The sequence below is a fragment of the Anolis carolinensis genome, chromosome 6 (genome assembly GCF_035594765.1).
Source record: "Anolis carolinensis isolate JA03-04 chromosome 6, rAnoCar3.1.pri, whole genome shotgun sequence".
Taxonomy (NCBI): domain Eukaryota; kingdom Metazoa; phylum Chordata; class Lepidosauria; order Squamata; family Dactyloidae; genus Anolis; species Anolis carolinensis.
This window is the reverse complement of record NC_085846.1, coordinates 42791544-42816567: the sequence shown is the minus strand read 5'-3', so window position 1 is coordinate 42816567 and position 25024 is coordinate 42791544. Positions and strand designations below refer to the sequence as shown.

The 25024-nt window shown below is 39.8% G+C and overlaps 1 long non-coding RNA gene across 1 annotated transcript; it reads right to left on the bottom strand.

Moving 5' to 3' along the window:
- Window positions 1-17755: 17755 nt before the first annotated feature.
- LOC134299908 (uncharacterized) lies at window positions 17756-24963 on the bottom strand. The gene is made up of 2 exons (XR_010007163.1): window positions 24623-24963; window positions 17756-22280 (listed from the first exon to the last, which is right to left on the bottom strand). It is a non-coding gene; the product is annotated as an uncharacterized LOC134299908 (long non-coding RNA).
- Window positions 24964-25024: the final 61 nt, after the last annotated feature.

Here is a 25024-nt window from a genome sequence, read left to right as displayed (position 1 = left end):
CACAGCCTTAGAATCATAGAGCCGGAAGAGACCTCACAAGCCCTCCAGTCCAACCCCCTGCCAAGAAGCAGGAAAATCACATTCAAAGCACCCCGACAGATGGCCATCCAGCCTCTGCTTAAGCCTTGTTATATGAAACTACAATACAGCCTATGAAGCTGCACTGCCATTCTGTAGTCTACTCTAGAATAAACACTGATACATGCAAACTGCATTAGAGTCTTCCTTATCCAACATAAATGGGCCTGCAGAAAGTTGGATAAGTGAAAATGTTGGATAATAAGGAGGGTTGAGAGAAAGCCTGCAAGGTAGACTCCAGCAATACAGTAATTATTATTATTATTATTTTATTATGACACAGCAAACAAGATAGACATGCTGGATTTCATATCACAAAACCACAAGTCGAACACTTCCCAAGTGTCTAGGACTGTGTGATGTATTTTCGGATGATGCATGCAGATCCCAGTAGGGTGGCCTTTTGCAGTTGGCAGATCGTGATTTTGTCAATGCCTATTGTTTCCAAATGCCCGCTGAGATCTTTTGGCACGGCACCCAATGTGCCCATCACCACCGGGACCACCTGCACTGGTTTCTGCCAGAGTCTTTGAAGTTCAATTTTGAGGTCCTGATAGCGGCTGAGTTTTTCTTGTTGTTTTTCGTCAATGCGACTGTCACCTGGGATGGCGACATCAATGATCCAAACCTTGTTCTTTTCCACAACTGTGATGTCTGGTGTGTTGTGTTCCAGAACTTTGTCAGTCTGGATTCGGAAGTCCCACAGTATCTTTGCATGCTCATTTTCCAATACTTTTGCAGGTTAGTGATCCCACCAGTTCTTTGCTGCTGGGAGGTGGTACTTGAGGCATAAGTTATTATTATTATTATTATTATTATTATTATTATTATTATTATTATTATTATATTTTTATACCCCGCCCCATCTTCCCGAAGGGACTCAGGGCAGCTTACATAGGGCCAAGCCCAGGTCACAAACTATATAAAAACATAACAATAAAACAATCAATCAACAATAAGTAGAGTCTTGCTTATCCAATGTAAACGGGCTGACAGAATGTTGGATAAACTAATATGTTGGATAATTAGGAGAAATTAAGGAAAAGCCTAAGGTAAAAGTAAAAGTTTCCACTGACATTAAGTTCAGTCATGTCTGACTCTGGGGGTTGGAGCTCATCTCCATTTCTAAGCCGAAGAGCCGGCGTTGTCCATAGACACCTCCAAGGTCATGTGGCTGGCATGACTGCATGGAGCACCGTTACCTTCCCGCCGGAGCGGTACCTATTGATCTACTCACATTGGCATGTTTTCTAACTGCTAGGTTGGCAGGAGCTGGAGCTAACAACGGCCACTCACGCCGCTCCCAGGGTTTGAACCTGGGACCTTTCGGTCTCCAAATCAGTGCTTTAACACACTTCGCCACCGGGGCTCCAAGGAAAAGCCTATTAAACATCAAATTAGGTTATGATTTTACAAATTAAGCACCAAAACATCATGTTATACAACAAATTTGACAGAAAAAGTAGTTCAATACACAGTAATGCTATGTAGTAATTACTGTATTTACAAATTTAGCACCAAAATATCACAATGTATTGAAAACATTGACTACAAAAATGCGTTGGATAATCCAGAACGTTGGATAAGTGAGACTCTACTGTACATGGAGCAAGAGTTGCCAGATGTACAAGCTGGGTTTCGAAAAGGCAGAGCAACCACAGACCCAATTGCCAATATCCGGATGCTGGATAATGGAGGAAGGCAGGGAATTTCAGAAAAGCATCTACAGTAGAGTCTCGTTTATCCAACAAACAGGCTGGCAGAATGTTGGATAAGCGAATATGTTGGATAATAAGGAGGGATTAAGGAAAAGCCTATTAAACATCAAATTAGGTTATGATTTTACAAATTAAGCACCAAAACATCATGTTTTACAACACATCGACAGAAAAAGCAGTCCAAAACATGGTAACATTATGTAGTAATTAATTACTGTATTTATGAATGTAGCACCGAAACATTGCAATGTATTGAAAACATTGACTACAAAAACATTGCCTACTAACAAATTGACTACAAATAAAGATAGAATTGCATAAAATGAACTTACAGTAGCAACATTGTCGGAAATTAAATCCATAAAAAGTTCAGTCCTTGCCGTCTAGAGAAACAGCTGTGAATCGGGGTGGGAGGCAAACTGCGTTGGATAATCCAGAACGTTGGATAAGTGGATGTTGGATAAGTGAGACTCTACTGTATTTCTGTTTTATTGACTACTAGCTTGGGTACCTGGCAATGTGTCCGGTTTATTTGAAAAGGGTCTTGTTTGTTTTTGGATGCAAGGTATCACTTTGGCCATATGTTACACTATGTCTTAGAAAAATACCCAGTCTTTGTTTTTTTATGAATGCTCCCATTAGAAAATACATAAGAATGTAGGCAAACTACGATTCCCCCAAATCATGGGATAACCCTCCCTAAACTCCCTCAGTATTCACAATTGGCCATGTTGGGTTTGTGTGCCAAGTTTGGTCCAGATCCGTCATTTGCTGTGTTCAGTGTTCTCTGGGTAAGGGTGAACTACAACTCCCAGATTCCCAGGGCAATCACCCTCAAATCCTGCCAGTATGCAAAGTTGGCCATGTTGGGTCTGTGTGGCAAGTTAGTTCCAGGTCCATCGTTGGTGCGGTTCAGAGGGCTCTTAGATTGCAGGTGAACTAAACATCCCAGTCCCTACAACACCTATAAATCATGGTGAACTCTCCCCAAACCTCTCTCTCTGGTATGTTCAGTTGTTGAGCAATTCCCGTTTGGTTTGTGCCATAAGAAAGGATAGGAAAGGGTTATGGGAAAGGCAGTGGGCGGGGTCATGCAAATTAAGAGAGAAAGGAACACTAGGATGTGCTCGCTGTAATCTGCAATGTCCTTGGAGGAAGTGACTTGCTGTCTCCTCTGCCTGTTTGTGGAGGCCGGAGGCTGTCTGTGTGAGCCACATAAACACATACAGATTTTCACTTTTATTATTTGTATAGATTCTAAAGCCTTTGGCTGTGTGGATCATAATAAATTGTGGAAAGTTCTTGGTAGTATGGCGATACCAAGTCACCTTGTCTGTCTCCTGAGGAATCTGTATAACAACCAAGTAGCCACAGTAAGAACAGACCACGGAACAACAGACTGGTTCAAGATTGGGAAAGGAGTACGGCAGCGCTGTATACAGTAGAGTCTCACTTATCCAACACTCGCTTATCCAACGTTCTGGATTATCCAAGCCATTTCTGTAGTCAATGTTTTCAATACATCATGATATTTTGGTGCTAAATTCGTAAACACAGTAATTACTACATAGCGTTACTGTGTATTGAACTACTTTTTCTGTCAAATTTGTTGTGTAACATGATGTTTTGATGCTTAATTTATAAAATCATAACCTAATTTAATGATTAATAGGCTTTTCCTTATTCTCTCCTTATCATCCAACATATTCGCTTATCCAACATTCTGCCGGCCCGTTTACGTTGGATAAGCGAGACTCTACTGTACTTTCACCCTCCCTATTCAACTTGTATGCAGAACACATCATGCAATGTGCGGGGCTTGATGAATCCAAGGCTGGAGTTAAAATTGCTGGAAAAAACATCAACAACCTTAGATATGCAGATGATACCACTTTGATGGCTGAAAGCGAGGAGGAGCTGAGGAGCCTTATTTATTCCTTCAGTTGCTTCCGACTCTTCGTGACCTCATGGACCAGCCCACGCCAGAGCTCCTTGTCGGCTGTCACCACCCCAGCTCCTTCAAGGTCAAGCCAGTCACTTCAATGATACCATCCATTCATCTTGCCCTTAGTCGGCCCCTCTTCCTTTTTCCTTCCTTTCCCCCCAGCATTATTCTCTTCTCCAGGTTTTCTCATCTTCTCATGATGTGGCCAAAGTACTTCATCTTTGCCTCTAATATCCTTCCCTCCAGTGAACAGCCGGGCATTATTTCCTGGAGTATGGACTGGTTGGATCTTCCATGGTGATATAATTTTTGAATCATTTCTGACTACTATCTACACCAGTGGTTCTCAACCCAGGGCCCTCAGATGTTTTTGGCCTACAACTCCCAAGAAATCCCAGCCAGTTTACCAGCTGTTAAAATTTCTGGGGACCCCAGGTTGAGAACCACTGATTTACACTGGCAAATTTAATAATAATAATAATAATAATAATAATAATAATAATAATAATAATAATAATAATAATAACTTTATTTTTATACCCCGCCTCTATCTCCCCAAAGGGGACTCAGGGCGGCTTACATGGGGCCAAGCCCAAATAAAAACAGTAGCAGTATAAAACACAGCAATAGACAAAAACATGCACAATTTTAAAAAAAATTAAACATTAGCCAATAAAAAACAAGAACTAATAAAAACATGGATTAAAACGGAGAGATTGGAAAAGTAGACTGGGTAAGGTGCACCATATAAATATTGTAAACACGAGGTGACTGATAAAGTGCTGCAAATTCTTGGAAGTGCAAATTGGGATGGGAATAGACCCTGTGTCTATATTGAGTTGACAAAGGTAAAAGTGCAATTTAAACTGCATTAGATGAATCTACACTGACTATATAATCTGTGAATCAATATACTCTATATTCTATGCTAATAAATTTGAACTGCAGTATATGAATCTACACTACTATGTAGTATAACACTATACAACATGATTTTTGTTCCTGTGCAATATATGTCACTCTATAATCTACACTGAGAAATTCAAACTGCATTATATGAACCTACAGTGACTATATAAGGGTCTGGAGAACAAACCCTATGAGGAGGAGCTTAAAGAGCTGGGCATGTTTAGCCTGCAGAAGAGAAGGCTGAGAGGAGACATGATGGCCATGTATAAATATGTGAAAGGATGTCATAAGGAAGAGGGAGCAAGCTTGTTTTCTGCTGCCCTGCAGACTAGGACGCGGAACAATGGCTTCAAACTACAGGAAAGGAGATTCCACCTGAACATCAGGAAGAACTTCCTCACTGTGAGAGCTGTTCAGCAGTGGAACTCTCTATCCCAGAGTGTGATGGAGGCTCCCTCTTTGGAGGCTTTTAAACAGAGGCTGGATGGCCATCTGCTGGGGGTGCTTTGAATGTAATTTTCCTGCTTTTGGCGGGGGTTGGACTGGATGGCCCAAGGGGTCCCCTCCAACTCTATGATTCTCTGAAACGATACACTCTATAATCTATGCTAATAAATTCAAACTACATTATATGATATACAACACTGATATATAGTCTGTGAATTGATACTGCCTCTATAATCTACGCTGATACATTCAAACTGCAGTATATGAACCTACACTGGCTATATAATCTGCGAATCTAGAGATTTCCCCTCACTTTCTGTCCCTGCAATAATTGGATTTGGATTTAATGTAATAATTTGGATTTTTTTTTCCTGTGGAGACACCTTTTCCTCATGATAATAACTCTTTCAAGAGTTAATTTCTCTTCCTAAGGGTAGATTTTTTTTTTCCACTTCCTATTGTCTTGCCCTATTTGTAACTATGAGTCATTCCTAAATGGGATGTTTGTAACCCGGGGCCTGCCTATAATCTACACTGACTGTACAATCTATGAATCTACCTTGACTATCATCTATGAAGCTACATTGACTTTATAAATCACGGATAAATTCAAACTGCATGATATGAATCTACACAGACTGTAACACTGATGAATTCAAACTACATTATTGGCATTTATACTGAATATAGAGTCCCCTCGTGGAGCAGCAGGTTAAACTGCTAAGCTGCTGAACTTGCTGACCAAAAGGTGAGCGTGGTGAGCTCCCACTGTTAGCCCCAGCTTCTACCAACCTAGCAGTTCGAAAACATGCAAATGTGAGTAGATCAATAGGTACCGCTCCGGCGGGAAAGTAATGGCGCTCCATGCAGTCATGCCAGCCACATGACCTAGGAGGTGTCTATGGACAACGCTGGCTCTTCGGTTTAGAAATAGAGATGAGCACCAACCCCCAGAGTCGGACACGACTTATGAGCTCCCCGGATTCAAACCACCAACCTTTCAGTCAGCAAATTCAGCAGCTCAGTGGTTTAACCCGCTGCACTATTGGGGGCTCCGCATGTACATATAAGTGTACATATATATTGCACATATTGCATATTAGTAATTGTTGTGTACACATTACTGAAAGTATGTTAAATGAAAACGCCATATTTCCTGCTAATTACTTACCATTGTGTTAGCTCACGCTCTGTCCAGTCCGCCACTGATCTTCCGCCCCATCTACACTGACCATTTAACACAGTTTCAAACCAGCACTGAAGAAAGTAGTTTCACTGTGCAGATGATGATGAAGCCACAGAGCACTAATGCTCATTATGGGATTTCATTCACATGCTTTTGGTGGAGTTTGTTGTATGGCTGCAATAGTTTGCATCTGGTTTCGAAATGCATTAAATTATCTTTGTAGATGAGACCTCGGGCTTCAGACTTTTTTGGGGGGTGCCAGGTTTTGCTTTGGAACTGAGGGAAAGAACTATTCTGTAAACAAAGCCATCAAACCCCGGCATTTTCAGGATGCCCCAAACTTCAAAGTTCAGGAATAGAGTGGAAGCCCTTCATTTGCTTAGCATCACAATGAAATGACTTTAATTCCCATTTTGGGTTTTGTCCCCTCGGATTATTTTCTTTCCTAGTGAGGGACTGCCTTCAAAACAAACCTTGTAAAAACTTCTAATAGTGTCCGAAATAAGATGGAAATAACCTGCTCAAATCTTACAACATTGAAAAGCTTGGTTAGAAAATGACAGTTTTGATCAGTATTCATTCATGAGACATTAATCCCTTCTTATTAATCCTCAAATAAAGATTGTTGCCTTGGTCATAACTCAACCTCCATAAATGAAGATCTCTGATTTTTGAATGGTCTGAGAACACAATTTTCAAAAAAACCGAATTGAACTGAACTGGGAAGGAGGAAAACATTATTTTCTCAACGATTTCCTGGAAGGTTTCTTTTTTTTTTTGTCTGAAACAAATTCTTCTTTTTGACTATTTCAAGAAAACCAGGTGTGATTTCTTGGTAAAATTGCATTCACTTTGGAATTTATTTTGGTCCTAAACTTTATAAAACAGAGTTCTGGACAATAATAAATTTATTCCACTGTCACACATTATTAAAAGGGAGAAATAATTAAGGATTTAGTCACTTCTATAGATAAATGTGGCTCTTAGATATGAAATACAGTGAAATGAGATGCTGAAAATGAATGTTTGGAAATATTCTGAAATATTAATAGAAACATCTTTCATACAGAAAAAGAGCTGGCTGCTATTTTGAAAAGTTATTTTAATAAGATCAATAATAATAATGTAACACTATGATAATGATGATGATAATAATAATAATAATAATAATAATTTTATTTATATTCCACTCTATTTCGCCAAGGGGACTCAGATTAATTATACCATTATTAATATCACTTAATATTAATATGAAATTTAATAAATTCAAGATTTATTTGTAGAATCTATATATTTATATATAGATACAATTTTAATATTAATACATTTAATATGTAATTTAATTTAATGACAGTCTTTAATATTAATATTAAATAATAACTATTTTAATAATGTAATAATGTTGATGATATCACTTAATATTGATATTAAATTTAATAAATTGAAGATGTATTTATAAGATCTATATATTTATATAGATATGTTTAATATTAATAAATTTCATAAATTTAATATTATATTTAACTGAATAGCAGTATTTCTAATTAATATTAAATAATTATTACATTGTTTAATAATTGTTATTTAATACATTTAATATGTAATTCAATTTAAGAGCAGCCTTTGATATTAAGATTAAATAATAACTAATCTGATAATGTAATCATATTAATTATATCATCATTGATATAACTTAGTATTGATATTAAATTTAATAAATTCAATATGTATGTATAATATATGTATATGTATATATAAATACAAGTTTAATATTTATAAATTTAACAAATTTTATATTACATTTAATGTAATTGTAGTACTTCTTATTATTAAATAATAATTATTATTTAAATGTTCAATAATGATTTAATAAAGATGTAATAAATTTAGTGTGCAATTTGATTTAGTAGCAGCCTGCGATATTAATATTAAACAATAACATAATAGCAGCCTTTAATATTAACATTAAATATTATCTATTTTTAATTTAATACATTTAATATTACATTGAATCAAATAGTAGAACTTATTGTTAATCAAACACTTCCCAAGTGTTTACAACTGTGTGATGTATTATTATTATTATTTATTTTATGATGACACAGCAAACAAAATAGATAAACCACAATTATTATTATTATTATTATTATTATTATTATTATTTGATGGATTCAGTCCGTTTTCCTCATGGATTAAAAGACCTTCTTTAAGACTTTGATCTATACTTTGATCTCAGAAGAATGTGAATAACTTGGGGCAAGTTTATTGGAGGGGTATATATATATAATAGTGCCATAAAATAAACTACATTCTAATTTGTTAACGTCTGGGAAATTACTTAAACTTCTCGGTTTTGAAACCCCAGGAAGAGAGGAAAGACATTAGAAAGAAAGAGATTTTATTCATGCTTTGATTTTTTTTATAAACCAGCCGGGTTTCAATTCCTAGAAAAGTTGATTAAACAAAACCCTTTGAAGCCAGCCGTACAAGAACGCGAAAAAGTAATTTCTATTTAAATCAGCGGCTTCTTTTCAAAGGTAACTACCTTTCGGAGCAATTGCGGGTTTTCCCGGGATGTTTCCAACCCGTAACGAAACTGTAACCGATTTAAGGGGCACGATCCAGGGAAGGAAAAGCTTCCTGAAACAGCCTTGCTCAAAGGGATTTAAGCGTCTTAAATCCTGCTGCAATATTTCCATAACGCAAACTAAGGAACTTGAACACTAGATTTGTCCTGTTCGTCTTTTCACAATTCAAATCGAAAGAAGTGTGCATTGAGACACAATCCAAAGATCGGAATCTCTTTCCTTGCCGATTCTGCTCATTTAAGGCTGGCAGATGGAAACAATCCTGATATTACAGAATGAGTTACTAAATGAGAACAAAAAAACAGGGATGGGATAGTTCTTCCTTCGTTCCTTTCCTGCCTTCCAGCTCTCTAAATGTTGGACTTTTTGTGGATACCTGAATTTATACGTTGTTTATTCGCAAACTTTGTTTGAAGGGACGGGGAGAGGGAAGAATCAATGTTGATCTGGTTTAATCGCGGCTAAACTGACTTTGGAGACGCTGGTGATGTTAGTGGGGGGAAAAATAAATAACAACTCTGCGCCCCCTAGAGGGACCTTTGCGCATTGCATCCTAGGATTCCAGGAAAGAGGTGCAGGGTTGTTGTGCATTTTAATAACAATAAAGCCAGAGAAAACTGCAACAACGAAGTTCTGGAAAGAGCTTTGGGAAAATAATAAGTATTACAACAAAAACGCTGGGTGGATAAAGGAGTTTGAAGGAAAATTCTCACAGAACAAAATGGAACAGATGGAAATAACAACTGAAACGATCAGCAAACGAGTGCAAAAAGTCAAGAACTGGACATTGCCTGGTAGTGATCAACTTCATGGATTTTGGCTCAAACATCTGATTAGTTTACATGGAAAAATGGCCCAACAATTCAATGAGATGCTGCAGAAAGGAAGTATCAGTGAATGGCTAACAACTGGAAGAACATACCTGATACAAAAGGATCCAGCAAAAGGAGCAGCACCAGGAAACTACAGGCCAATAACGTGTCTGCCCACTATGTTTAAACTACTGACTGGCATCATAGCTGAAAGAATTCAAGACTATCTTGAAGAAAAAACATCTTGCCAGATGAACAGAAAGGCAACAAACGGAAAAGCAGGGGCACAAAAGACCAGTTATTGATTGACAAAATGATTCTGGAGAACTGTAAGAGCCGAAAAGCTAATCTTCACATGACGTGGATTGACTACAAAAAGGCCTTTGACTCACTCCCACACAGCTGGATCATCAAGTGCCTGGACACCATCGGGATTAGTAAAAACGTTGGCACCTTCATTGAAAACATGATGGAGCACTGGAAAACTGAACTGTTTGTTGGAAATGAAAGCTATGGACTTGTCAACATCAGAAGAGGAATTTTCCAGGGAGATTCATTGTCCCCTCTGCTTTTCATTATTGCCATGATCCCTCTGTCAACAATCTTACAAAAAAAAATCTTGGCTATCAAACATCTAAGAAATCTCACAAAATTTCGCATCTGATGTACATGGATGACCTGAAGCTGTATGGGAAAACGGAAACTGAAATCCAGTCTCTGACCAACACTGTCCAAATTTTTAGCACTGATATCAGCATGGAGTTTGGTTTGGACAAATGTTCGACAGTGGTATTGAAGAAAGAGAAATTAATTGAAAGTGAGGGCATAAATATGCCTAATGGACAAACAATAAAGTGTCGCCAGCCAGAGGCCTATAAATATCTGGGCATATTACAGCTGGACAACATCAAGCATGAACATGTGAAAACTGTGGTCAGCAAAGAATACATACAGAGGGTCAGAAAAATTCTCAAAACCAAGCTCAATGGAGACAACACCATCAAGGCCATAAACACCTGGGCCATACTTGTCATAAGATATACTGCTGGCATTATAAACTGGACACAGGCGGAACTGGACAATTTGGACAGAAAAACAAGAAAACTCATGACCATTCATCATTCACTGCACCCTCGCAGTGATGTTGACCGGCTGTATCTGCCTAGAAGAACAGGGGGCAGAGGACTCTTACAAGTAAAACAAGCAGTCAAAGAAGAAGAACATGCCCTGGCAGAATATGTAAAGCAAAGTGAAGAACCTGCTTTGATTGAAGTCAAAAATCAGAAACTCCTCAAAGCACAAAGCGATTTCCTGCTTCTTAGCAGGGGGTTGGACTGGATGGCCCATGAGGTCTCTTCCAACTCTACTATTCTATGATTCTATGACTCTACAGCAGACAAAAAACCAGTACAAGAAAACCGCACTACAAACTAGAGCTGACCGCTGGCACAACAAAACATTGCATGGAAAGTTCCTTGACAAAATTGAAGGAAAAGCTGATAAGGAGAAGACCTGGCTATGGCTCATGAATGGGACACTGAAGAAGGAGACAGAAGGTCTGATCCTTGCAGCCCAGGAGCAAGCCATCAGAACAAATGCAATTAAGGCCAAGATCGAAAAATCAACTGATGACCCAAAATGCAGACTGTGCAACGAAGCTGACGAAACCATTGATCATATCCTCAGCTGCTGTAAGAAAATCGCACAGACTACAAACAGAGGCACAACTACCATGTTTCCCCGAAAATAAGACAGTGTCTTATATTAATTTTTGCTCCCAAAGATGTGCTAGGTCTTATTTTCAGGGGATTTCTTATTTTTCCATGAAGAAGAATTCACATTTATTGTTGAACAAAAAAATGAACATTTATTATATACTGTACAGTAGTTGTCATCACAAACCAGCATAACCAGACAAACTATGAAATCCTATCAAGAATTTCTTGTTACTACCATTATTTCCATGTACAACTGGTATGTACATTTACCAATCCCTGCGTGCTCTGGTGTTCTGTTTGGCAGGTGCTGGGCATGTTTCCAAACAAAAACTTTGCTAGGTCTTACTTTTGGGGGAGGCCTTATATTTAGCAATTCAGCAAAACTTCTACTAGGTCTTATTTTTCGAGGATGTCTTGTTTTCAGGGAAACAGGGTATGTGGCCCAAACGATTCATTGGAACATTGGAAGTACCACCTGCCAGCAGCAAAGAACTGGTGGGATCACAAACCTGCAAAAGCATTGGAAAATAAGCACGCAAAGATACTGTGGGACTTCCGAATCCAGATTGACAAAGTTCTGGAACACAACACACCAGACATCACAGTTGTGGAAAAGAAAAAGATTTGGATCATTGATGTCACCATCCCAGGTGACAGTCGCATTGACGAAAACAACAGGAAAAACTCAGCCGCTATCAGGACCTCAAGACTGAACTTCAAAGACTGGCAGAAACCAGTGCAGGTGGTCCCGGTGGTGATGGGCACACTGGGTGCCATGCCAAAAGATCTCAGCCGGCATTTGGAAACAATAGACATTGACAAAATTACGATCTGCCAACTGCAAAAGGCCACCCTACTGGGATCTGCATGCATCATCTGAAAATACATCACACAGTCCAAGACACTTGGGAAGTGTTTGACTTGTGATTTTGTGATACGAAATCCAGCATATCTATCTTGTTTGCTGTGTAATAATAATAATAATAATAATAATAATAATAATAATAATAATAATAATAATAATAATAATGTATTTTTATACCCTGCCTCCATCTCTCCGCAGGGACTCGGGGTGGCTGACATGGGGCCAAGCCCAGGTAAAACAACAAACCAAAATAAAATGACATCAGAAAATACAGACGCAAAAATTAATTCAACACTCTAAACATGATAAAATATAAAATAATAATCAAAATAAAAACATGGATTTGGCACCCAAGTAGAGGGGATAAGACGAACTGGGTAAAGTGCTAGTGCCTCACCAAATTGCAGCTCTTAGCATTACATAGCATTGAGCCATGCAGTTCAAGTATGATCAAACTGCATTCAATCTACAGTTCACTGAATCTTTGGAAGGCAAAGAGTCACTATCATACCCAATCATGTGAGATTTGGGACTGTTACATATTTTGGAATTCTGCATAAAGGATGCTCTACCTGTAATCTTCCAATTGGGCCTTCTCTTATATTCAGGCATAAGGAACAGGTTATAAGGAGCTGCTTACCGGGTTGTATGGCCATGTTCCGGAAGCATTGTCTCCTGACGTTTCGCCCACATCTATGGCAGGCATCCTCAGCGGTTGTGAGGTACAGTAGAGTCTCACTTATCCTACATAAACGTTGGATAATAAGGAGAGATTAAGAAAAAGCCTATTACACATCAAAATAGGTTATGATTTTACAAATTAAGCACTAAAACATCATGTTATACAACAAATTTGACAGAAAAAAGTAGTTCATTACACATTAATGCTATTTAGTAATTACTGCATTTATGAATTTAGCACCAAATATCACAATGCATTGAAAACATTGACTACAAAAATGCGTTGGATAATCCAGAACATTGGATAAGTGAGGTTTATATATCTGTGGAAGGTCCAGGGTGGGATCTCTGAGATCCTCTGGGATAGTTTTAGACCCCATCTATACCATCAGATAAAATCAAGATTATCTGATTAGAACTGGATTATATTAGTCTACACTGCCATTTAACCCAGTTCAACGCAGATAATCTGGATTTTATCTGACAGGAGTAGATGGGGCCTTAGGCCCCTTCCACACAGCTGAATAAAATCCCACATTATCTGCTTTGAACTGGAATACATGGCAGTGTGGACTCAGATAACCCAATTTAAAGCAGGTATTCTGGGATTTCCTGCTTGATATTCTGGGTAATATGGCTTAAAAGGTCCCAGGTTCAAACCCCGGGAGTGGCAGGAGCAGCCGCTGATAGCTCCAGCTTCTGCCAACCTAGCAGTTCGGAAACATGCAAATTTGAGTAGATCAATAGGTACCGCTCCGGCGGGAAGGTAACGGCGCTCCATGCAGTCATGTCAGCCACATGACCTTGGAGGTGTCTACGGACAACGCCGGCTCTTCGACTCAGAAATGGAGATGAGTACCAACTCCCAGAGTCAGACATGACTGGACTTAATGTCAGGGGAAACCTTTACCTTTACTATGGCTTAAATGCTATTATTCTGGGGGAAAGTGAATGTGATCAGCCCTCCCCTGTTAGGGGCACAGGACCCCAGTAAAAGTGGGAAAAAATAGGATTTATTTTTTTTAAGTATAGTTTTTAACGTTGTAAACTGCTTTTGTTTTTATCTTGAATATGTGTGTATTGCTTTTAATTCTGCTTTAATGTTTATATATTTGTAGATTTTAAAATGTATTGGAATGCTTTTCATGTTCATAGATTGAGGGAAGTCAAGGTGCCTCTCCATTCCGCTTTGGTTTGACCTCATATTGTGTCAAATTCTAGGCACCAGTTCAAAAGAGATGTTTACAAGCTGGAAGGTGTCCAGAGGAGGGCAACTACAATGATCAAAGGTCTGGAGACCAGGCCCTATGAGGAGCTTCTTAGAGAACTGGGCATGTTTAGCCTGCAGAAAAGAAGGTTGAAAGGAGACATGGTAGCCATGTATAAATATGTGAAAGGATGTCATAAGGAAGAGGGAGCAGGCTTGTTTTCTGCTGAACTTGAATCTCTAGGTCACGTGTAAAACTCAAGGCCTGAGGTCCATGCCACTTTATGTGGCCCTCCAGATGTTGGACTATAACTCTGATACTCCTCACCATGAAAAATCATTACTAGGGCTGATAGGAGTTGTGATACAGTAACATCTGGAAGGATGCAGTTTGTTTGGTTGAGTCAGAATAGTTTGAATTGAGATGCAAGACTTGTAGCTATAATGTCTGACATAAAAATGTCCTTTAAGTTTTCCCCAAACTCAGAGCCACAAGTGCTGTTGAGCTGCAATTATCCACAGTCCGCATGGAGGATAATCCAAAGTATTGGGAGTTGTCATTCAACAGCATTTGGGGACCCAAATTGGATAAAAGAGAAGAAATACCAATCACTATGGGCACTTCCAGACAGCACTAAAACTACAGACGGGTTTTAAACCAGCAAAAAATCTCAGGACTTCAGAAGAGGTCCACATACAGACCTGTTAGTCCTGGGATTTCTTCCTCCGTTGTCCAGATTTGCTGCTTTGTTCCAAGATTTAGAAGCTCTCAAGATGGCCGCTGCGGGATATCCTCCAGAAACCTCGGCAGCTTTTTTTTTTTTTAAGCCCTGGAATGCGGATATACGGATATGGGGATCTCTGCAAAAGTTCCGTTCTTTGTCCTGGCCAGAAAAACTGTGTCCTCCAGACATTTCATGAAGTATCTGAGACACAAACAAACCTAATGGGATAGGACCACTTCTGCCCAAGACAGCACTGCACAATGAAACAGAAAAGCACACTTTCAAGCCAGGAACAGAACTTTGTAAATATTGACACTTTGTAGAGCCTATCTGCCTGGCCATCTGTCCAGACATACTTGGTTGTGTACTTGTAGCATGGAACAATAGGGTGCTGTTCCTGGGTTATACATGGCTGTTTCTATTAGCCACCTACATGACCTTGGCTCTCAGTATTTACTTTCCTCTCCAGCACATCCATGTTCCAACAACCACTAGCAAGTTTTTGCCATTTACTAAACTGTACCCATGTTGTCAGCATACAACCAATGAAGAACCAACATGTATAACTCAGCAACATCATCCTGTTGTTCCCTGGCACAGGTACACCACAAAACCTGTCTGCACACAGATGGCCATACAACAAGATCGGACTAATTACAGTAATGATGACATTTTGTTCCTGGTTTGAAAGTGTCTGTTCCTGTTTCCTTATGTACTACTTAATGTGAAAGTACTTGTTGCACCCCAGGAACTTCATTTTTTTGCCACAAATTTCATTAAACAGGTGAAGGACGAAGTTCCTCTTCCCAGGATAAAATCTTTGCCTTCTACTCAAGTGTCACCTTCTTTTTAGGAACCGACTGATCAGGAACAAACATCTAAAGCCCGGGAACACATCCAGATAAAAAATCCCATGATGTCCGATTGCAGGGAAATACAGATATCTGAAAATCCAGATATTCGGCTAAAACCCATGATATTACCGTACCTGGAAATCTCACATTTTTTGCCTTTTGTAGCAATTGCTTCCCTCCTGGTTGCTTCAGGAGCTCTTTCAATAAAGGTACTCTAGGTGAAAAAAATACTTGGCCCTCTATATCCACTGATTCTCCATCCATGGATTCAAAGATCCTTGGAAGGCAACCATAAGGCTGATGAAAATGACTTTGCATCTCTGCTTTGTCCAATGCAATTCTATGGTCAACTTCTAGAGTCGTGATGCAGAACCTAGATATTCCTAGGTAAAAAAAAATAGCCTTTTTAAACTTATGGTTTTTCACTTTCGTAGGGGTCCTGGATCCCTAACTTCAGTGAATGTGTAGACCTAACTGATTTCCATATAGAAAAACAATGGTGTGCAAAGAATAACCACAACCCTATGCTGGCCAACTAGTTATGGCCTCGGCAGAAGATTCAAAGAAGTGAGTCACTCCACAGGCAGGTACTGGGGATAATTTGTGCCCTCATGGAAGTCAGCAGATTTCAGCAGAATATTTGCATTTACAGTTTCTCATGCTAAAGGTTTGAACTGATTCTCTTTCATATTCAGAGGCTGAAAGGTGAGAGCAGGAGAGACGAGTCACTGATTTGAATTAAGGTGCAAAGGGGAAAGCAATTGAACAGCATCAAAGGGAACCATCAACATGAATTTCCCCGAGAAGTGAAGTGGATGCTTCGGTTGCTTCTCTCTGTGCGGTTATTTCTTTTTAATTAGACGCTGTGATAGATCCCACTTCTATCCCTTAAGAACCGGACCACCATCCAGTTCCTGTGTAGGTGGGGTGAAATGGAAGCAAATCCCTTAATCTGTTAAAATGGATCATTTCTGGAAGATCAAACAAGGGGCTGTCCTGCTCCTGAGCTACTGAACCAGAGTTTAGGCCATTCTCTAATTGAAAAACTCCCAACTGCATCTTCACCTCAAGCACTCACTGAAGCCAAGCCCATATCAGCTGATGGAGATCACTGATATCCTAATTGGCTCTTTTTTGGAGGGGGAACATCCCCAGAAGAGAAGATTAGTTTAAGAGATTGCCTGACACATAATAGTATCCCCCAAGATTTGCCAGTCTCCAGTTTCAACCAGAGCTTGTTCAGCTTAATAATTTCAAAACTTTACTGAGTTTTCTGCTTCTCATTTCACATAGCCACTTTACAGACAAAGTATACAAAACTAAGTTTAATATATTTTGTTCTTTCCCCTTTTTCAGAGAATCCAGTTGGGAACAATAGCTTACTTGTCTACTCTTGGATAATTTCTGCAATGTATCAGTCATGTACATATAAGGCTGTGTCAAACTGTCTCTGCCTCCAACAGCAGCCTTCATAATTCTGTCATGTAAATATTCAGAACTTGGTGTTCCCTCCCCACACAAAAGTTTTCCCATTATTTTTTCACCATATAAAGAAAACATTTAGCTGAATAGATCTGGCTGCTATTGGTACTAGTGGTGTGCATTCAGGACTTACCTTGTTCCGTTTTGTGTCCCGGCTTTTGGTGGGATCCTGTTCCATTTTCAACTGACCTCCCGAAATCAGGAGGTCAGACATTTGTTTTGTCTTGTCTTCTAGGCTGAAAAATCTGTTTTCTTTCTGCCCAAAGCACCTGGCCCTACAGGTGCAGGCACTGGGCCTACGTACCTGGGCCTCACAGGGCCTACAGCCAAGTGCTGAGTAAGGAGCACTCCTAACTAGGCAATCGGCTGCAGGCCCTGTGAGGCCCGGGTGCATAGGTCCAAAGCCTACACCCATTGTGCCGTTGAGCCTTTGGCTATAACTCTTAGTGAAAGAGGCATGGATGTGACATCTTTCCCAGGGGATTGCTTCTTGCCCTCCTTTAGGGAAACTGGAACTCCCAAGGACCAAAACACTGTAGATAATTCAAAAACTGGTTTTATTGTTCACAAAAGGTTATCCCTTTAAGGCAATAAGCTGGAAGTTTCTAAGGGGTAAAGGAAAATACATTATAGTCTTTGGTTGTCTTAAGTCCAGGGAGCTCCGTAGCTGAGAAGCTTTTCTGGGTCCCCCAATGGCTGTGAATGCCGGAGCAATCCTCAGCCTCAGTCCAAATGGCCTATGTTTGAAGATGCAGTCTTCCTTTGGTGCCAAAGAACTGATTTGAAGGCTCTTGAGACTCCTCAATGTCGTCCAGGTTGGCCCTGAACATGAAGCAGAAGTCTCAAGGGTAAGAACCGCAGAATTGGTGCTGAGAGGTAACTTAATCTAGGGCTTTTAGAGCCAAGTCTCTCTCTCACGTCCATCTGGTAGAAAGCTTGATGGTGGAATGAAAAAAGGAAACACTGTCCTACTCCAGGAAGAGGTGGAGCCAAACAATTGAGCTGAGGAAGCAATATAACTGCTGCAAACAACATTGATTGACAGCTATAAATAACCAATCAATCCAACTACATTTACAGGGTAAAGGCAAAATCAGGCATGGTTCAACAATTCAAATCTTGCAACTTACAGTTCGACATATAGATGGCGCCACTCACGCCGTCACATGTAGGCCTAGAAGCTTTGGGCCTATGGGTGCAGGCTTTGGGTCTACACACCCAGGCCTCGCAGGACCTGCAGCCAATCAATCTGAAAATCAGGCTTGGAGCCGATACCAGCTCCCGCCTGGCTTTTGTTTAGATTGCATTTTTGTTCCGGGGGGAGGGGGGGAGGGGGGACTTTTGCGCACATCTCTAATTTGTACCAATGCAGCATTAACAAATAGACAAATAACTTTTAAATGGACTACAGGTTGAGTGTTCTTTATTTGCAATGCTTGGCTCAGGCAGTGTATTGTATTTCAGCCCAAATACCTGCACTTGCATATGTGTACACAATGGGGATGGAACCCAAGTCTCAACATGGGATTCATTTATGTTTCACATACACCTTAAATACTTAGCTTGGAGGCTTTTCATTATTTTGTGCAAAAAATAAAGTTTGTGTCCAGTGAATAATCAGGAATTGTGGGAGTTCAAAACATCTGGAAGCTCTAAGTTTTCCCATTCTTCTATAGCCAGATGCAGACAATTGACATCATCCAGTGAGAACTCTGAAGAATCATAGCAGATTTCAGTGAAATATGTCCCTGGCCTGTGTTTGGCTGTGGAGATACATATAAATGCTTTTCCCATTCCACCCCTTGATCTCACTCCCCATCATCCATAGAACGAGATGGGCTTTCACAGCAAAACAGAGGTTATAGAAGATCCATAATCCTACATGTTGAATTCTTACCCAGTACATAATAAATGCAAAAAGGGGTGTGGAATATGGCATGTACATACGGAGCTTGGAAGCATTGCTTTTTAAATGCTGTTCCCAGAATCTCCTAACCAGCATGGCTTTATTGCCCTTTCCATTTTAGCAGTTGACAGTTGCATTGTCATTGCTAGTGGGTACATACCGCACAGAGCAGCCTCAATATGGTACCTCTTTGCATTAGTACAATTGCAACAATTCATCTATTCGTGGTCCTGCAATTGTACTTCTGCACAACATCATAACTATTAAAGGTAAAGGTTTCCCCTGACGTTAAGTCCAGTCATGTCTGACTCTGGGGGTTGGTGCTCATCTCCATTTCTAAGCCGAAGAGCCAGCGTTGTCTGTAGACACCTCCAAGGTCATGTGGCCGGCACCATTCTGGCATTACAAAAGAGTCATACACAAACACACATTCACAACCATCTTAAAAATAGCAAGGAGGAAGGATGAGAAAAGCTAAATCTGACTCCATGATGTCGCTTTACTGCCAGCACAGAACTGGAAGGAACCCATTGCATCAAGGTAGGGGACAAAAATGTTCAGAGATTGTGAATATTGATGGGTTTTACCTTTCAATAGTTAGAGACGAGGGAATCACAGAAGAGGGGGGCAGAATGGCAACAAGATGCACAAGGTGTCATGTGATAGGAAGAATAATTAAACGTTCACCTTTCTCGTGTGATAAAGTCCTAAAATAGCCACTTCTTTGAAAACTTGTCCTGACATTGGCTATAAACAAATTGAATATCGCAAAATTTAAGGTGACACCCACCCTTTAAACATACCGTTAATTCTATGGACTCATGTTTTCCAGTCCTAGTCTCCCTATCCTGCCTAGTTCAATTTGGGCCTTAAAGAGCAAAGCACGGGGTGAGTAAATAAAGCATAAGCCATAAGCAAACACAGTATGTGATACTGGGCACTTCGTTCCTGATTCTGGGACACAATCACCAGGTTTTCTGGCCTTCTGGTCTTGTGTATGCTGACATTGACATTAATTCTAGTCCTTAAGATATACATTAAAGTTGCTTAAAGGGCGGTAAAGCCATGCTGGCTAGGAGATTCTGGGAACAACAGCATTAAAAAAAGCTATGCTTCCAAGCTCCGTATGTACATTCTGTACTCCACACACCTTTTTGCATTTGACTCAAGGAAATTCTAGCTGAGATCCTAGATTTATTACATGCTGGGTAAGAATTCAACATACAGGATTACAATATAGGTGATGTTCTGCCAGTTTGCTAACAGTCTTCTGTTCATTTACATGACGGTAAAGTGAACAATGCTCTTTGAACCAGATTGGCAAGAAGTGACTATTCTTTTAAGGTTCTAATCTATGGCACGCACAAGAGGCACCCAGAATTCCTCATCTTTCCATCACCTGTTTCCCGGTGAAATTTCAACCACATCAATCTATCACCAAGAGAGACCCTCTGCACCTCAGGGCCAATGTGATCCATCCTTCTATTTCTAAATATTTCATCAAGTGTCTCACCAACAGCAGTAAACAAATCAGGGAAAATACTTAAAAAAAACTGACCACTTCAACTAAACTCAGTCTGAATTTAATCCTGATGCATAACTCTTTCTTTTGCCAGCTCCTTTCTTCACCTGTTGACAGTTGCTTGCCAGGTTACCTTTGATTTAGGTGTAACAGCATCCCATTCTTCAGGAAGACTCATGGCCTGTAATCCTTTCAGAAGCCTCCTCGTCATTTTGTAAGAGTAACCCGAGAGGTGTTTTTTTAGTTCCCCATGTTGTCGTTTCTTGTTCACACAATACGTTAAGCTCAAAGTAGCAATCACACTGACTCTTCATTTTCAAGATCTGAGAATTATTTGAAACAAATATCTGGAGAAACTGGGTTAATGTAAGCAGCATGGCACACAGTGCCTGACAGATTGAGTTGATGATTTCAAAAACCAACGGCAAATATTAAGTTTAGTTGGCACAGGACTTACTGGATTACTAAATGTTTCCCCAAAGCAAACAAACTGACATGCTTCCAGGGATTAAGTAAAAGACTTATATGTCTGAAAGATGTCCATACACTGGAGTGCAAAATTTCTGACTCTAAAATGAAAATCTCAAGCAACTTTGCTCAAGTACTTAAATAGTTAATACTAGCTGTGCCCAGCCATGCGTTGCTGTGGCGTTGTCCTGGTGGTGTTGGTGAGAAATTGTTGAGTTAGTGGTGGTATTGAATGTCTGTTGTACGGTAGTCTTTATGTTTAGTATGCACGCTGAAGTAGATTATATAGCAGTGTGGAGTCAAGATAATCCAGTTCAAAGCAGATAATATAAGATTCTAAATGGGTTATATAGCTGTGTGGAAGGGCCTCAAGTCTACACTGCCATATAATCCAGTTAAAATCTGATAATCTGTGGAAGAGGCCTAAGTGAGGCCTAACTGTGCCTGTCCCCTGGGCTGAGTAGGTTGCTAGGAGACCAAGTGGGTGGAGCTTAGCCTTCTAACTGGCAGCAATTGGATAAAAACTATTATTCCTCTCCCTGTAATTAGGATTTTATTTTTCTTTTCTTTTTGTTGTATCAATCTAGAGCCGTGAATGATGGGTTGTGTTGTCAAATTTCGAGATTGGGGGGCCTGTAGTTTTGTTGTTTTGTCCGCTGCCCTGATGCCATCACTCTTTTATATATATAGATGAAAGTGAGATGGGACTAATTTCTCATCTCCACTTATATTTTTCTCCCAACCGTATGCAGAATTACGACAATTTTTAAAAATCCATGAAAATGTAAAAGATAAAATCAATAGAATAACTACCAAAGAGTCTTTATTGGGGTCCCCTGTCAGGTGTGAAGATGATGGGACCAAGAGAAAGATCTTACTTGCAAGTTTGCATAGGGAACTTTCCAAGGAATGGTTCGTCAATTTGTCTAGACCCAGTATAGAGCTTTATTGGTCATAATCAAAATTTTGAACTGTGTCTGCAAACAGACCATTAGATTAAAAAGTGAAGGAGAAATTAACCTGAAAGATCGGGGAAGGAGAAAGAGACACAGCAGAAGAGCAGCTAATAACGCATACAGTGTTCTGTTCAAGTCTTTGTGTATTTCATTTCCTTCTTATTCGGTCCCTCCCAGGCTGACATGAGATCACATCTTTGAACCTTCAACACCCTGAAAGGTAACCATGACAGAATAGATACATCAAGTCTTCACATTCTTAGCAAAGCCTTCTTGATACTTGATACAGAGAAGCATTGATCCACACAGGTATGTTTACCTTAGACTGAGTGACTGAACACCTTTTAAGAAAACCTGTTTCCCGTCCAGCATAATGAGAGGAGGCACAATGCCATTAAGGGCCGACTTTAGCAGCTTCTTAAATTTAGAGCTTGGAAAGTCCCTTTTAGGTGAAATGAATATGATGACATGCCAAAGACACGCATAATGGAGCTGTGGTAGGATCATGTTCTGAAATCCAGAGCATCATCTTATTACTGTTCAATTATTTTTCCCTAAAGACAGGCAGGATTCTACCCAATTGCTTAGCAAACCTATCTCTACTTTATAGGGTTCTGCCAAATGACTGCAAAGCCATTCAGCATTTATTAAATTGCAATTAATGTTGTCCCAAGTCTGATAAAACACTAGCCTGCAGGTTGGCCCTTATTCCTACACTTCTATTTCCAGTGTGCCCTTCAGCCTGAGAACCACCACAAATCCAGATATATAGGTAAAGATAAAGGTTTTCTCCTGACGTTAAGTCCAGTCATGTCCGACTCTGGGGGTTGGTGGTCATCTCCATTTCTAAGCCAAAGAGCCGGTGTTGTCCCTAGACGTCTCCAAGTTCATGTGACTGGCATGACTGCATGGAGCATCGTTACCTTCCCACTGAAACGGTACCTATTGATCTACTCACATTTGCATGCTAGGTTGGCAGAAGCTGGGGCTAACAGCGGGAGTTCACTCCGCTCCCCAGATTCAAACCACTAACCTTTCAGTCGGCATATTCAGCAGCTCAGCGGTTTAATCCACTGCACCACCAGGGGCTCCAGATATATAGTAGACCAGAAATTTCCCCAGCGATGTTGGTTTTCTCCGTGCTTAATTTTAGCAAGCTCTGAACTCATCACTGCTTTAACTTCTGAGTGAATTGTTGCTACCCAAAGGATTTGAGAAAAGAAAGAAAGGAAATCTAGTTTGTTGCTGTGATGCCTCATACAGGAAGAGAAGATGATGTTTCCTCCTTGGGTGTTTTTGGTTCGGGGCAAGGATTTACTCCTAATTAACGGAGTGAGCACTTAAATCCCAGGCCTCAGGGTTTCCCACAATGCGAATTAGCCAGATTAAGAAGGAAGTTGATTGTAATCCCTTTAATGTGAATGAGTTATATACACTTACCTTCTAGGAGAAAGAAAAATCAAACAATATTGATTAAAATGTCAGAAAGCAACCATAAAAATGATTCTTTGGCCAACTAACCCACCTGTCTGCTGCCTCATACATCCCCACCAACATTTTATAAATGGCAACTGGAACGTGTGTGGCCAAGTAACATCAAAATGTGGTCAAGAAGGCAAAAGCTGTTGACATGGGAAAAAATAGACAAGCTAAAAATACTGCAGCAGTTTGCTTTTGCCTGTCCCTAGTGGGTAAAACAGGATTGTGCTTCTTCTCTCCTTGCTCTCTCCTGCTGAATTAATCAAACTTTTCACTTTGAATAATTGCTCTTATATTTCTCATTCTTCTGCCAGGTTGTACTAACAGTTTTTCACTTGCATTTGCAGAAATTAGCCACCAGCCATTAATAACACTATGTAACAAAATTTGAAAAAATATCTGTTCCTAGTTTGAAAGTGCTGTTTCCTGTTTAATTGCATGACACTTACTTTGAAAGTACAGTAGAGTCTCACTTATCCAAGCTTCGCTTATCCAAGCCTCTGGATAATCCAAGCCATTTTTGTAGTCAATGTTTTCAATATATCGTGATATTTTGGTGCTAAATTCGTAAATACAGTAATTACAACATAATATTACTGCGTATTGAACAACTTTTTCTGTCAAATTTGTTGTATAACATGAAGTTTTGGTGCTTAATTTGTAATATCATAACCTAATTTGATGTTTAATAGGCTTTTCCTTAATCCGTCCTTATAATCCAAGATATTCGCTTATCCAAGCTTCTTCTGGCCCGTTTAGCTTGGATAATTGAGATTCTACTGTAGTTGTTATGCTCCAGGAACTTCATTTTTTATGGCTGCCACAAATTATGTTGCATTGGTTGAGGCTCAATAAAGATATTCATTGAAAAGCTATAGCAAAATGTACTGCAGGATGTCCCACAAAAACCAAGTTTTTGAAGTTTCATAAGCTGTTTCTAGGTTTTTATGATAGAGCCAATTAGAAATGTCATTCATAACCAAGGAGCAAAAATCGTGTTACATAGATCAATAGGTTCTGCACATAGTGCAATAGGTACTTGCTTAAATCTAGTTATTCTCCAATTCAATACTCACCTTGTCCCTTCCAATGTTCTTTGTTGAAGCTTCACTTTGGTAAAGGTAAAGGTTTTCCCCTGACAATGTCTAGTCGTGTCTGACTCTGGAGGTTGGTGCTCATCTCCACTTCTAAGCCGAAGAGCTGGCGTTGTCTGTAGACATCTCCAAGGTCATGTGGCTGGCAACTGCATGGAGCTCCGTTATCTTTCCACTGGAGTGGTGCCTATCGATCTACTCACATTTGCATGTTTTCGAACTGCTAGGTTGGCAGAAGCTGGGGCTAACAGTGGGAGCTCACCCTGCACCCCGGATTCGAACTGCCGACCTTTTCAGCAGCTCAGCAGTTTAACCCGCTGTATCAGTGGGGGCTCCCATTTCCACTTGTATTTTTCTCCCAACCATATGCTGAAAAACCATTGA